This window comes from Castanea sativa, chromosome 4 (assembly GCF_040712315.1).
Source record: "Castanea sativa cultivar Marrone di Chiusa Pesio chromosome 4, ASM4071231v1".
In the NCBI taxonomy this organism is placed as follows: Eukaryota; Viridiplantae; Streptophyta; class Magnoliopsida; order Fagales; family Fagaceae; genus Castanea; species Castanea sativa.
Window position 1 is genome coordinate 40,229,931 of NC_134016.1, and position 12,691 is coordinate 40,242,621.

Consider the following 12,691-nt stretch of genomic DNA (forward strand, 5'->3'; position numbering starts at 1 on the left):
GTGTGTTGGTGTATATATATAAAAATATATGTATGTGTGTGTGGGAGAGAGAAAGAAAGATAGAGATGGGGTGGCATCATGTGGATGTGTGGGTGTAAAGTTGTGGCGTTATGAAACCTATGTTTTGTGTCTGCTTTCCATACGTGGTTTTGCGTTTTTTATTTTTAACATTTTTTTTTTTTGGATATGTTAATTGATATTATTAAAGTAATGGTTAATAAAAATTTTTTAAAATATTTTAGAATTTAGAAACGGTAATTCTCCTTCTCTATTTATGGTGGGATTAATCGTGAATATGAGAGGAGAACAAATCATTTTATGTGTTACAAAAGTACCTAATAATTATTCTTGTTAATAAACTACTTTTAAAAAGTTTTGACATTATTTTTACAAAAAAATATAAAAATTTGTCTAAATAATTAATTATTTTATCATAAAATATTTTTAAAAATAACTCATAAACTAATGTCTTTAATATTTTGACTTTTTTCTTTTTTTTTTTATTTACTATCAATTTTGTAAAAAAGGGTTTAATTAGTTCAGGTCAATCCACTGGACATATTTAACAACGTTTATATATTTTCTATATTTGATTGATTAATATCATTATCATTATTTGTTTGTGTATATAAACTATGGGTTTGGTGTTTTGGAGTCTTGGACCATTTTGGGCTTAGTTTGTTATTATTCGGCTAAGAGGATTAAGATGATGTATTGTTTTTTGGTGTCATTGGTCAAGCGTGATAAACAGTATGTATCTATGCATTTTGAGGTGTGTATGTGACAAATGCGTGACACGAAGATGAAAATTTGTGGGTCTCATGTTATAAATAAAAACGTTAAATAATTTATAATAATAAAAAAATGAAGTCGCATTTCTCTTGTTGGTTTATTGATTCATATAGTCCGCAAGCGTCCAATCAATCCTTGTCATGAACAAAGAGAGTTGAACAAATTTTTAGACCCCATCTTACACTCAAATGTGATGCTTCCTCAATAATGTTGTTCATGTAAAATCCGAAGAGACTTGAGAACAAATTAAACTTATTGACATAGTATCTTAAAACTGGAGTGATACCCTTGGTCCTTTCTTTAATAAATGATTTAGATTCAAATACTGACATTAGGATTGTAAACAAGTTGAGTAGAACAAATTATTAAAAATTAAAAATTATTCATTTAAATTTATTTTGAACACAATTTGAATTTAAACTCATTAATAAGCTTTATTACATATTCATGTTTAGTTCATTTACCTTTTCAAACAAGCTTGATCTTGTTCAAAATCTACTTCATCGACTTAACTTTTCTCCAAATACAATGAATAATATGGCTAAAAACTTTTTACATGAATTTATGCAAAAAATTGATAACTAAAATAGTTAAAATTATTATTTAAAATTTTTTGAAATTATATTATTTATTTAATTAGATATAATATTTTCATTTACAAACTTATAAAAATTAGATTTATTAACCTTGTATTATTAAAAATTATATACAATTTTTAATATTAAATTTTTATGAAATTAAAATTTTATATTATCAATCAATTATAAATAATAATTTGATATCTTTTACATTTATTTAGAAATTTACATTATCTCATTTTAAGTCTATATAATTATATTCTTATACATATATTACATATAATATTATATATATTTAAATTGGTTCTTATATTAACGATTTTGTTCATAAATAAATTATTATGATTGAGCTTAGTTTTCAATAGTCAAGCCTTGAATTTGACTCATTAGCTAAAAAAAACAAATATCGACAAGGATTTTCTCAAAACATTGATCATAAATAATTTGATTTATTTACCGCTACAACCTGAATATAGGTTCCCTTAATTTATTTATGCAAATTTGTAGAAAGAAATTCTTCATTCAAATATATAACTATCATTTAGGCCTGTTTGGTTGGAATGATTATTGAAAGATGGACCGTGGGAAATTGAAAGATGAGGAGAAAATGGTGGAGGCCTATGAGTCACGAGTTTTCTCCTTGGGTCCACCTTTTGGGGTTATTTTGGAATCTCTCTATTTAGGTGAGGAAATGTGGGGAGAAGAAGGAGTTTGATGGGAAATTACTCATCTTTGATATATCCACATCTCCTCCCACTTGTGTTTGACATTGGTTTTTTTTTTTTTTTCCTTTTTACAACTTTAATATTTAGGTTTTTATTATTATTAATATTGATTATTGACAACAATTTTTTTTTTGTTTTATGTAATAGGGTCATGAGAGTTTATTTATACAAATTTCATTTTCTATCCTCTCATTTTCCTTCTCAACTAAACAAATGAGTTTTCTATCCATCAACTTTTTCATTCCCAACCAAACATACAAACTAAAAAACCATATATCTTCTATTCTCCACTTTTCCATAACCAAACCAATCAAAGCCTTATAGATAAGAATGATATCCCAGCCTGATAAAATTTTGTCTCATATCAACACAAGTAACTAAAATTGACTTTTTTGTCTTGACATATTTTTTTTAACTTCTTCAGTTTTGTTGGGAGTTCTTCGATTATTGCAAGATGGCATCTTCTATAGTTCTGTAGCAAAAAATGTGTGGATATGGAATCATCAATCGTACATGCTAGCTAGCTGTTGGATTCACATAATCTCATGTGGTCACACACTTGTACCCCAACTTGTTTGATAGAAAAATTTGTGAACTCTATAATATAGTAAAAAGAGATAACGAGAGCTAAGCTAGAGACAACCATGGCTTCAAAGCACCAATAAACTCTAAACAGGTCATGTTGATTTTGATTTCTTTTTGGGTTATAGGGACATTCATCAAAACTAGGGACACAAGGTGTCTTATCTATCAAAGAGGCATTCACTCCTATTCAACAAATCTTCTGGATTTCCAAATAATCTTATCTATGGAAAAGCTTGGCACCCCTTTTGTTTTTCATTTTGGACTCAAGTTGGAGCTGCATGTTAAATATGATGAAAACGATTTGTCTTATAAATTTGGTCCCTAGAGACCTAAAATCTAGTTAGTTTACAGGCATGTTTACCTAAAATTTCGAAGCCTAAATTCATGTGTTGGTGGATTAGCTTCCTTCAGAAGCGGCAAAAAGTTATTGAGGTTGCAGTGGACAAAGTCACATGTCAAGTGGCAACTAATTTTTCTATTTTTGGTACCAAATTTAGCCAATTTTGTTAGAAACTTTTATGCTTGTATTATCTCTAGAAATTCCACATTTACAATTGTATTTGGTAATAGGGTACAATTATCATTAAAATTCTTCTAATACCACAGATAAATTCACAACTTTTGTTACAATTCTCTTTCATAGCAAATTGTAATTGACTGTATGTTACTTTTATATAAACCAACCTTTTTTTTTTTATCACTACTCACAATTTACCATGTGCAAATTTGTGGCAAAAATTACACATTTGTTTGTGGTACTAGATTTTTTTCGTCAACATTTATTGTTGTTGGATTTCTTTCTTCACCACTGCATCTTTCATTGTTGGTGTTGGATGCTTTATGATCTAAGGTACTACCTCTGTAAAGGAAATTTTTCTTCTTTCCATATATTTTCAATTTCATTTTTTCTACCTATATTTTATCTTATTTTACTTACTAATTATATTTTATTGTTAAAAGGGAAGCACAATGGTAGCGGTAATGAGTGACCCATTATCATTTATTTAGGACTCGACTATCAAACAATGTTTTATTATCAAAACTATCATAATAATTAGTTTGTCACTTGTAATTTAATTGATTTTCACCTAGAATAGAAGTAACCATTTTAATATGTTATAAGCCAAATGGCAAAAGTACACAAAATTTTACGACAGGTAGTACATATGTTGAGTCACCGACGCAATCATGATATGTAGGATGTAATATAATTTTTATAAGATCCTAACACAAAATAATGATAGATGATCAAAATAATTAAATTAAACAAATCGTTTTATTTCAAATTTTTTGAAACTTTTGCTAATGGAATTTGTGGGGTCATGGATTTTGGGATTTGGCCGAGAGCATGTGGTTTTGGCCGAGAAGTATGGATGGTCCGAGTCCGAGAAGTACTATCTCCTCGGATAAAGCCAAACGCAAATCTGGTATAGATCCTAATGATCAAGGATGACCTTCCAGGAAGTTCTAATGATAGCAACGAGTATCATGAATGTACAAGAGATATAAGGATTCAAAAATATCTAAGGGAAAACTGCTACCACCGCATTAATGAGGAAGTGACCTCTGAAAAATATTATGGCAGCCTTACAGCCACCCCAGAAGACTTTTAGAGGGGGCTAATAGGACAACCATCAACTGTCCACATGTGGTCCACGTGTAGGGTAAGGATGAAAGAAGGAGAAGAGAAAACACTATAGCAATCTCAACAACTCCTGTAACATTTGTCATCCAATATATGCTAAAACAAATCTCCTCGGACTGTGACGAGAACCAACTTTCTCGCACAAACCGGATTCAATTCTTATTGGCTCATCATTCAAAACCATATTAACTGTTATCCAAGCACTAAAACCTAACTCTTTGACCCACTCTCTACAAATTTATTGTACTGGGTTCACTGGGCCAAGATCCCTTACATTTTGGGCTTGGTTTGAAAATTGTATCCCTACAATTGGCGCCGTCTGTGAGGAGAGCTTGTGTGATAGTGAGTGCAACGGTTAAATATGATATAATTACGCCACCATCAGTAAGAGTCCCTAGGGAAAGCCATTATGGTGGCCAGTTTGCTATGTGAGCAAGTCACTACATGAGGCACACAGTTGTTATCCTAACTTAGCTTCCGCTCAGGTCTATACTACAAAATACGGATTATACGAGGAGGATTGCTGAATGGGGCACAGTTCTGGGGGCTTTTGACATCAAGTACATGCCTCGTACCTCTGTCAGGGGCCAAGTCCTCCCGAATTTGGTGGCCGAGTTTGCTGAACCTCCATTAGAGGAAGTAGCAGCAACATATGAGCAATTCAAAGGGGCTTTGCGGCGGGGCTAGTTCTTGAAGGTATATATTGATATCTTCTAATCTTTTGAAGTAGTTAAACAGAACCTTAGCTATGCCGGGTCCTCGAACCTCGTGCTTTGGGAAAATTAACACACACTAGCATCTATTAAAGTGGTTAAACAGAACCTTAGCTATGCCGGGTCCTCGGGCCTCCTACTGTGGGGAAATGGGGAAATTAACACACACTGGCATCTATTGAAGTGGTTAAAGAGAACCTTAGCTATGCCGGGTCCTCAGACCTCCTGCTTTGGGGAAATTAACACACACTGGCATCTATTGAAGTGGTTAAACAGAACCTTAGCTATGCCGGGTCCTCGGACCTCCTGCTTTGGAGAAATTAACACACACTGGCATCTTTTGGAGTGGTTAAACAGAACCTTAGCTATGCCGGGTCCTCGGACCTCCTGCTTTGGAGAAATTAACACACACTGGCATCTTTTAGAGTGGTTAAACAGAACCTTAGCTATGCTGGGTCCTCGGACCTCCTGCTTTGGGGAAATTAACACACACTAGCATTTTTTGAAGTGGTTAAACAGAACCTTAGCTATGCCGAGTCCTCGGACCTTTTACTTTAGGGAAATTAACACACACTGACATCTTTTGAAGTGGTTAAACAGAACCTTAGCTATGTCGGGTCCTCGGACCTCCTGCTTTGGGGAAATTAACACACACTGGCATCTATTGAAGTGGTTAAACAGAACCTTAGCTATGCCGGGTCCTCGGACCTCCTGCTTTGGGAAAATTAACACACGCTGGCATCTTTTGAAGTGGTTAAACAGAACTTTAGCTATGCCGAGTCCTCTGACCTCCTGCTTTGGGGAAATTAACACATAATGACATCTCTGTTCAAAGCGTTTAAACTATAACTCAATCATGCCTCGGTCATTGGACCAGATAATGTGAGAAAGTTTACACTTCATGACATCTCTCTTCAAAGTGTTTAAATTATAACTCAATCATGCCTCGGTCCTTGGATCAAATGATGTGAGAAAGTTAACACTTCATGACATCTCTCTTCAAAGTGTTTAAACTATAACTCAGTCATGCCTCGGTCCTCGGACCAGATGATGTGAGAAAGTTAACACTTCATGACATCTCTCTTCAAGGTGTTTAAACTATAAACTTGATCATGTCTCGGTCCTCGAACCACATACTTTGGGGAATTATCATTCCACAACATCTATTTGTTTCTAACTAAGTGTCAAGACAGGCCCAAGATTATAACAAAATCCTCAGATTGGTAGCTCTGAAATGAGCAATTCACAGTATAAATATGGAGCACTTGAAACGACACTCTCATAAGTGTAAATCAAAAGATCAAAGTAGAATCAACTCTTAAGAATTCAAAACCCCACTTTTCTCCTCGGATGCGAGGAGAAAACCGGAGTTTTAAGGGGCTATTGTGGGGTCATGGATTTTTGGGATTTGGCCGAGAGCATGTGGTTTTGGCCGAGAAGCATGGGTGGTCTGAGTCCGAGGAGTACTATCTCCTCGGATGAAGCCAAACGCAAATCTGGTATAGATCCTAATGATCAAGAATGACCTTCCAGGAAGTTCTAATAATAGCAACGAGCATCATGAACGTACAAGAGGGATAAGGATTCAAAAATATCTAAGGGAAAACTACTACCATCGCATTAATGAGGAAGTAACCTCTGAACAGTATTATGGCAGCCTTACAGCCACCCTAGAAGACTTTTAGAGGGGGCTGATGGAACAACCATCAACTGTCCACATGTGGTCCACGTGTAGGGTAAGGATGAAAGAAGGAGAAGAGAAAGCACTATAACAATCTCAACAACTCTTGTAACCATTATCATCCAATATATGCTAGAACAGAGCTCCTCGGACTGTGACGAGAACCAACTTTCTCGCACAAATCGAGTTCAATTCTTGTTGGCTCATCATTCAAAACCATATTAACTGTTATCCAAGCACTAAAGCCTAGCTCTTTGACCCACTCTCTACAAATTTATTGTACTGCGTTCACTGGACCAAGATCCCTTACATTTTGGGCTTGGTCTAAAAATTGTGTCCCTACAGAATTTAATTGGAGTAATATTTTAAAATGGATTTTGCTAATAGAGTTTCACATTATACATAAGTTGAGTCACTGGACACATCTATAACTTCTACGATCTAATTTTTACAAATTTTATGTAAAATTATCTAAACGTCCATGCCTTATGTCATAACGCGATTTCAAACATGAATGTATATAATAAATAATCTTTTTGTTCCTCTCAAAAAAATAATAATAACAAATCTTATTGTAAATTTTTTTGGTCACCATAACTAAACATCTAATTATTACAAAATTTTACAACTCTCATATACTAGACCAACAGTTTTAAAGTGACGTTTGGCGAAAGTAGTGCAATAAAATGTCACTTTCTTGCATAGAAAACCATCACGTGAATTTTATCTTCACAATAAAATTCAAGAGGCAAAATTTTATCTCGTTTCTCTAATTTTTTTTCTTTGGTTGTGATAATCACCTTAAAGGTCGTACTCTTTTTCTTTGATTTTGACAGTCAAAATTTCTAGTATCATTTTTTTCATGATAGAGGCCTTATGGGGATCATGCATAAGATCTTTGATAGGTCCAATGACTCGATCTTATTTTCTTTTTCATCAAGATTGAGTTCTATTCCATTAACGTTGTAGTGATTGAACTCTAGGGCCTTAATTTTTGAGATCCCACTTAATTTTAGTATGGATTTTATTAATGGGTGTCCTTCAGATATTTGTTAATAGATTATTTTATGAAAGTTTTGATACCACTATTATGAAAATATCAAAAAATATATTTAAAAAAAGAGTTATTTTTTCCTTAACATTTTCATAAAGGTTTATAAAATTATTTCTTAAATCAATGTTATTAGAGCACCTGTTAACTTTTCTCATAGATATCATATTGTATATATATTGTATATAAGGTAGTAAAAAGTCCACAAGGTCCAGCAAAAAAAAAAAAAAAAAAGTCCACAAGGACTTCGAGTAGTTTCTTAATTTTACCAAGCAAAGTAGTGAAAATAAAAATAAAAAGCAGATATGACTTCCTCTTATAACTATTCAACAAGTTGTGCGTCAGAATATAAGTTCAGAAACACAGCACATGGGAAGGTACATCACCAACGTATATAAATATCCTATATGGACCTCCATTTTTTATCCAGTCACATGAATCTAGTCAAACTGATCTTGTCTGAGCAAATTTAATTAAGCAAAAAAAAAAAAAAAAATGTTAGCTAACCCAATAACTATGTATGATCAAACTTTTATCCTCAAGAGCCGCACACAACTTTTTTTCTTTGTATTTTTCCATGTAAAACAAATGCCAACCCCAAAGTTTTCATAAAAACTTTGCTAGAAAATTGGCCATCGAGATGATGTACAATCGTAAAGGTTAAGCTCTTTTATAATTATATTCTAATTATATAATATATTATAAATTCGGTTTAAAATAATAATATTACTATTTTTATGTGTGTTTTAATAAGTATTATTGTTTACTAAAATAAAAAAAAAAAAACTAAAAAGCATAAACACAAATACAGGAATGACTCGACAAAACTAGTAATTTTTGAAAATTATAGCATAAAACAACTTGCACGATGTCGGTATACTACACCATAAATAAAGTGCCCAACTGCCCGTGCTTCTAAACAATCAAGTGTACACAAAATGATTGAAGATATATATACAGCAAAATAAAATTATAGGTGGAAAGAGAAATGGAAGTAATGTATTATGGAGTATGGACCGTCCGCTTGGCATATTCGATTGTTGTCCATATGACAGGACGAAGAAGAAGATTTTTTTTGTTATCTCTTACAGGCCGTACACTTTAAATATAATGGCCTTCCATTGTGGACTGGTGGGTTTTGCTTCTGGGTAGGATAAGCAAAGATAAGGTTTTGTGGGGTTCCATTGTCCATTTGGACCTTTTGTATAAGTTACACACTCTCTGTCTCTCACTCACTCAAATAAAGGTTTTTATAAACTTTTAATCACACTCTTGGCAAATATTTCCTTTGATCTTAAATGAGGAGGTACATATTATATATATTTTACCTAGAGGTCACTTATTTGATTGGAAAAAATTATAGAGTCACGAGCTATAAGAGAGGTTATATCATCAAAGATAAATTCGATTTAACCAAACTTGCAGTCTTGCAGCTCTTTGCCAAACTTAGCTTGTCTAGTTAAATAATGGGCAACTGAATTACCCTACTTTTTTAATATGAAAGAAAGGCATGGAGTTCGGCAAAGAGAAGAAGTATATATATCCTCTAGGACATGACCATAAACTGAAGGTACATACTATATATGCACTTACAAATCCATATATGAGGATTAATTGTTATCCTAATTCATGAAAACCCACATGAGTTCACATAAATATTCATGTATGACTTGCATGCATGTTGAATATGTAAATTTAATAAGTTATTCTACAGTTTTTTTTTTTTAAAGAAAGAATTATAATATAGAGATCATATATTTAATTTTAGTTTTAAATTTAACTGCAAATTTCAATTATATAGATATCCAACTTTTAGTTTCTACTTGGTACAAGTTAAACCTTTCACGGCTCTATATTCAATAAAATTAATAAAATTTTATATTAGTTGTACTTAGGACCTACCTAGAATTTAAAATAATTCTTTATGAATGGCAAGTGGTATGTTGATACCAAAATTGCCTTAAAATAACTAGGATCCACATGAAGGGGAAAAAAGGATCTTAAGAGTACCTCGCGTGAGCTTCAATTGCTTTTAAGTTTTAGTTGATTATTAGTACCCACTTGGTAAAATTAATTTTTCAGCTTTTTGAAAATCAGGTAAATTAAAAAAAAAAATACATCTAGAAGAAAGTAAAATTTATATATATAAAAAAAAAATTACTTTCAAAAAGTTCAATTTAAAACCCTGTTAGTTAATAGGCACTTGAAAACAATAAGTCTAAACTAAAGTCTCCAGTTTTTTCACTAAAATTTTCACAACCATCAAAGTGATAGATTATAAATGGTAAACAATAAAATAGTGGTAGTAATGAGTTCAAATGAAAATCACTAACAACTTGACAACTCAATATTTCTAAAATTTATTGTTAAAAATATTATATTTGTAGCATTACTTCACCGAGAATCTAGATGGCAACAATTTTAAAATTATAAGATGAAATTGGTGCCGTTGAAATTTCAAGATTTAATTGATGTCAAGATCAAACAGTGGGATTTATTATGTATCGAGAATCTAGATTTTGTATGTATCCGACTTGTTCAACCGCACTTATGATAAGTTTTTTTTTTTTTTTTTTTTTTTTTTCATTCAATACTTAGGTAGGGGGAATTTAAATCCTAGATGTTTTTGTTGGAAATACCATTAAAAAAAATAGTTAATATAAAAGCTCCTAATTCTCTCAAGATAACAACATAAATGGGCAGATTTGGATAAGTTTGGATTTGATGGAAAAATTTCTAAAATCTGGTCAAGCATCATGTTATGAACGTCACTAATTGCGTATATTGTCATAAATAAGTTAGATCGGATATGTCCAACCATGTCATTCATAGATCATAATTTTATATTGAAACATTCTGCAATGACAAACTGAACAAGATAATCTGTAGTAGGTATGGTGATACATGTGATTCAATAAATGCTAGTTTCCAATCTTGTTTATCAAGGGATGAACCAACATGATCCACAAAATATGCACCTTTCCATTCTTTTCTTCTTTGAGCTATGAAGAACTTTTCTTCTTTTTCCATTTAGGTGAACCAAAACGACATAGACATCATTAAAGGTAAACCATAAACATCAAAGAATTTAGCTGAAACTTGGAAGCAAAATGAAGTAATGAACCAACTAAGGTATAAAAAAAAACGTGTGCATCGCAAATTCTGACTTTTAGGCTTTTGGATGGTCTTACATGCGTAGATTAATGCCTTTCTACCTTTTACTGTATCAATACCAACTCATTTTGTTTCATTGGCTTTTTCTTTTCTGCTAATATGGAGCAAAAGTGTTTGTTTTCTTAGCCTCAAAGAAAACTCTCTTTCTATAACGAAAGATGTACAAACTACAAAGCCATCATGCATGCATTACCTGGATTTTTATTCATAAAGTCAAGAGAGGAGAGAAAGTATAACCAGTTCACTTGCTTTCTTTTTTTTTTTTACTTTAGCATTATGGAATATGAAATGTGTGCACTATGCACATCACATGAACACGTGCTAGAGAGAGAGAGAAAGATGTGTTTTGATTTGGTTTGTCACACCTAAAAACCTTAGCATTTTAATTGAATTGTAAGTACTAAGTACATAAGACAAGCATGAGAGGAAAAAGTCAATAAACCACTAAAAAAAATAGTATTGGATGGGATGTGACAGTAAGCAGTGTGACTCCAGATATAAACCATAATCCAACTTTGATATTAAAAAAAAAAAAAAAAAAGTGAAAACAGGATATGGTGGGCACCCTTTTAATCATATTAAAGGAAAAAGTTGATAGTAGGTACATGAAGATGCTTAGCTCCAAGAAAAGTCGATTATGACTGAAAATATCTTCACTTGTGAACTTACATCATCTACAAATTGCTTTGCATTTACATTTTACAGTTACTCCTTTGTCATTTTGCTTTTGGATTAACCCTCCTGTGTTCTAATGTTTTCTCATGGATGTCCACACTTTATTTGATTCTTTCCATTCTTGAAATCTGTTTGGAATGGACTTGATATATAGAAAATATCAACTTGACGTTTTATTAGTTTTGCCACTAGAAAAATTTCAACTTGCTGATTAATTATCACCATCTTTGTGTTAAGACCAAAGGCTCCACTAAACCGGATAGGAACTCTATCAAGATCAATGTAGTTGCGGCTTGCAATTTTGAGAGTTCATCTATTGCAGCTGTAGCCAGAGATTGGAGAGGGGAATTGGTGTTTGCTTGTTTGAAAAGAGTGAATACCACTCTCCCTCTCCAAGCAGAGGCTGAAGCGATAAATCGGGCCGTCAATTTGGCATTAAATCTAGACTTTGATTCTATCTGCATTGAGAGTGACTCAAAGGCCTGTATTGATGCGCCGATACTTGCTAACATGGATGTCCTTTGGAGAATCAGATCTATTTGTCTAGATGTGTTAGCCTTAAAGTCTTAAATCTCAAATTGTTGTATACGCTGGGTAGGTAGAGAAGCAAATTTTGAACAACTCTTTTGGTTCTTTTGATGTGGGTTTGGAACCTCTTGGTTTTGTGTTGGTGATTGAAGCTGAGGCTCGTAATCATTTTGAATAGTTGCTGTTTTTTATGTGTTAATAAAAACTTCTGGTTCAGCCAAAAAAAAATTTAAGTAAAGGACTCCACTAGAATAGGTTCAACAAGCATAAGGTTCTATCAAAAAAGAAAAACCAAGCATAAGGTTTAGTGTTTAGTCCAATGGTAGTAAAATTAGGCAAGAAAAATTTAGGTTGTGCTGTAAAATTGGTAGAGTATATGCCTCTCCCATCTTTTGTTCTCAAAAACCAATCTTTTCCCTTCTTTATTGCCATGTATTTGTATAATAAACAATTAAAAGAACACTCAGAGCCGGTAAAGTGGGTTAGGATTAAGATATCCATAACAATTTTTTAAAACTTGGATCAAGATTCTCTATAAAAATTA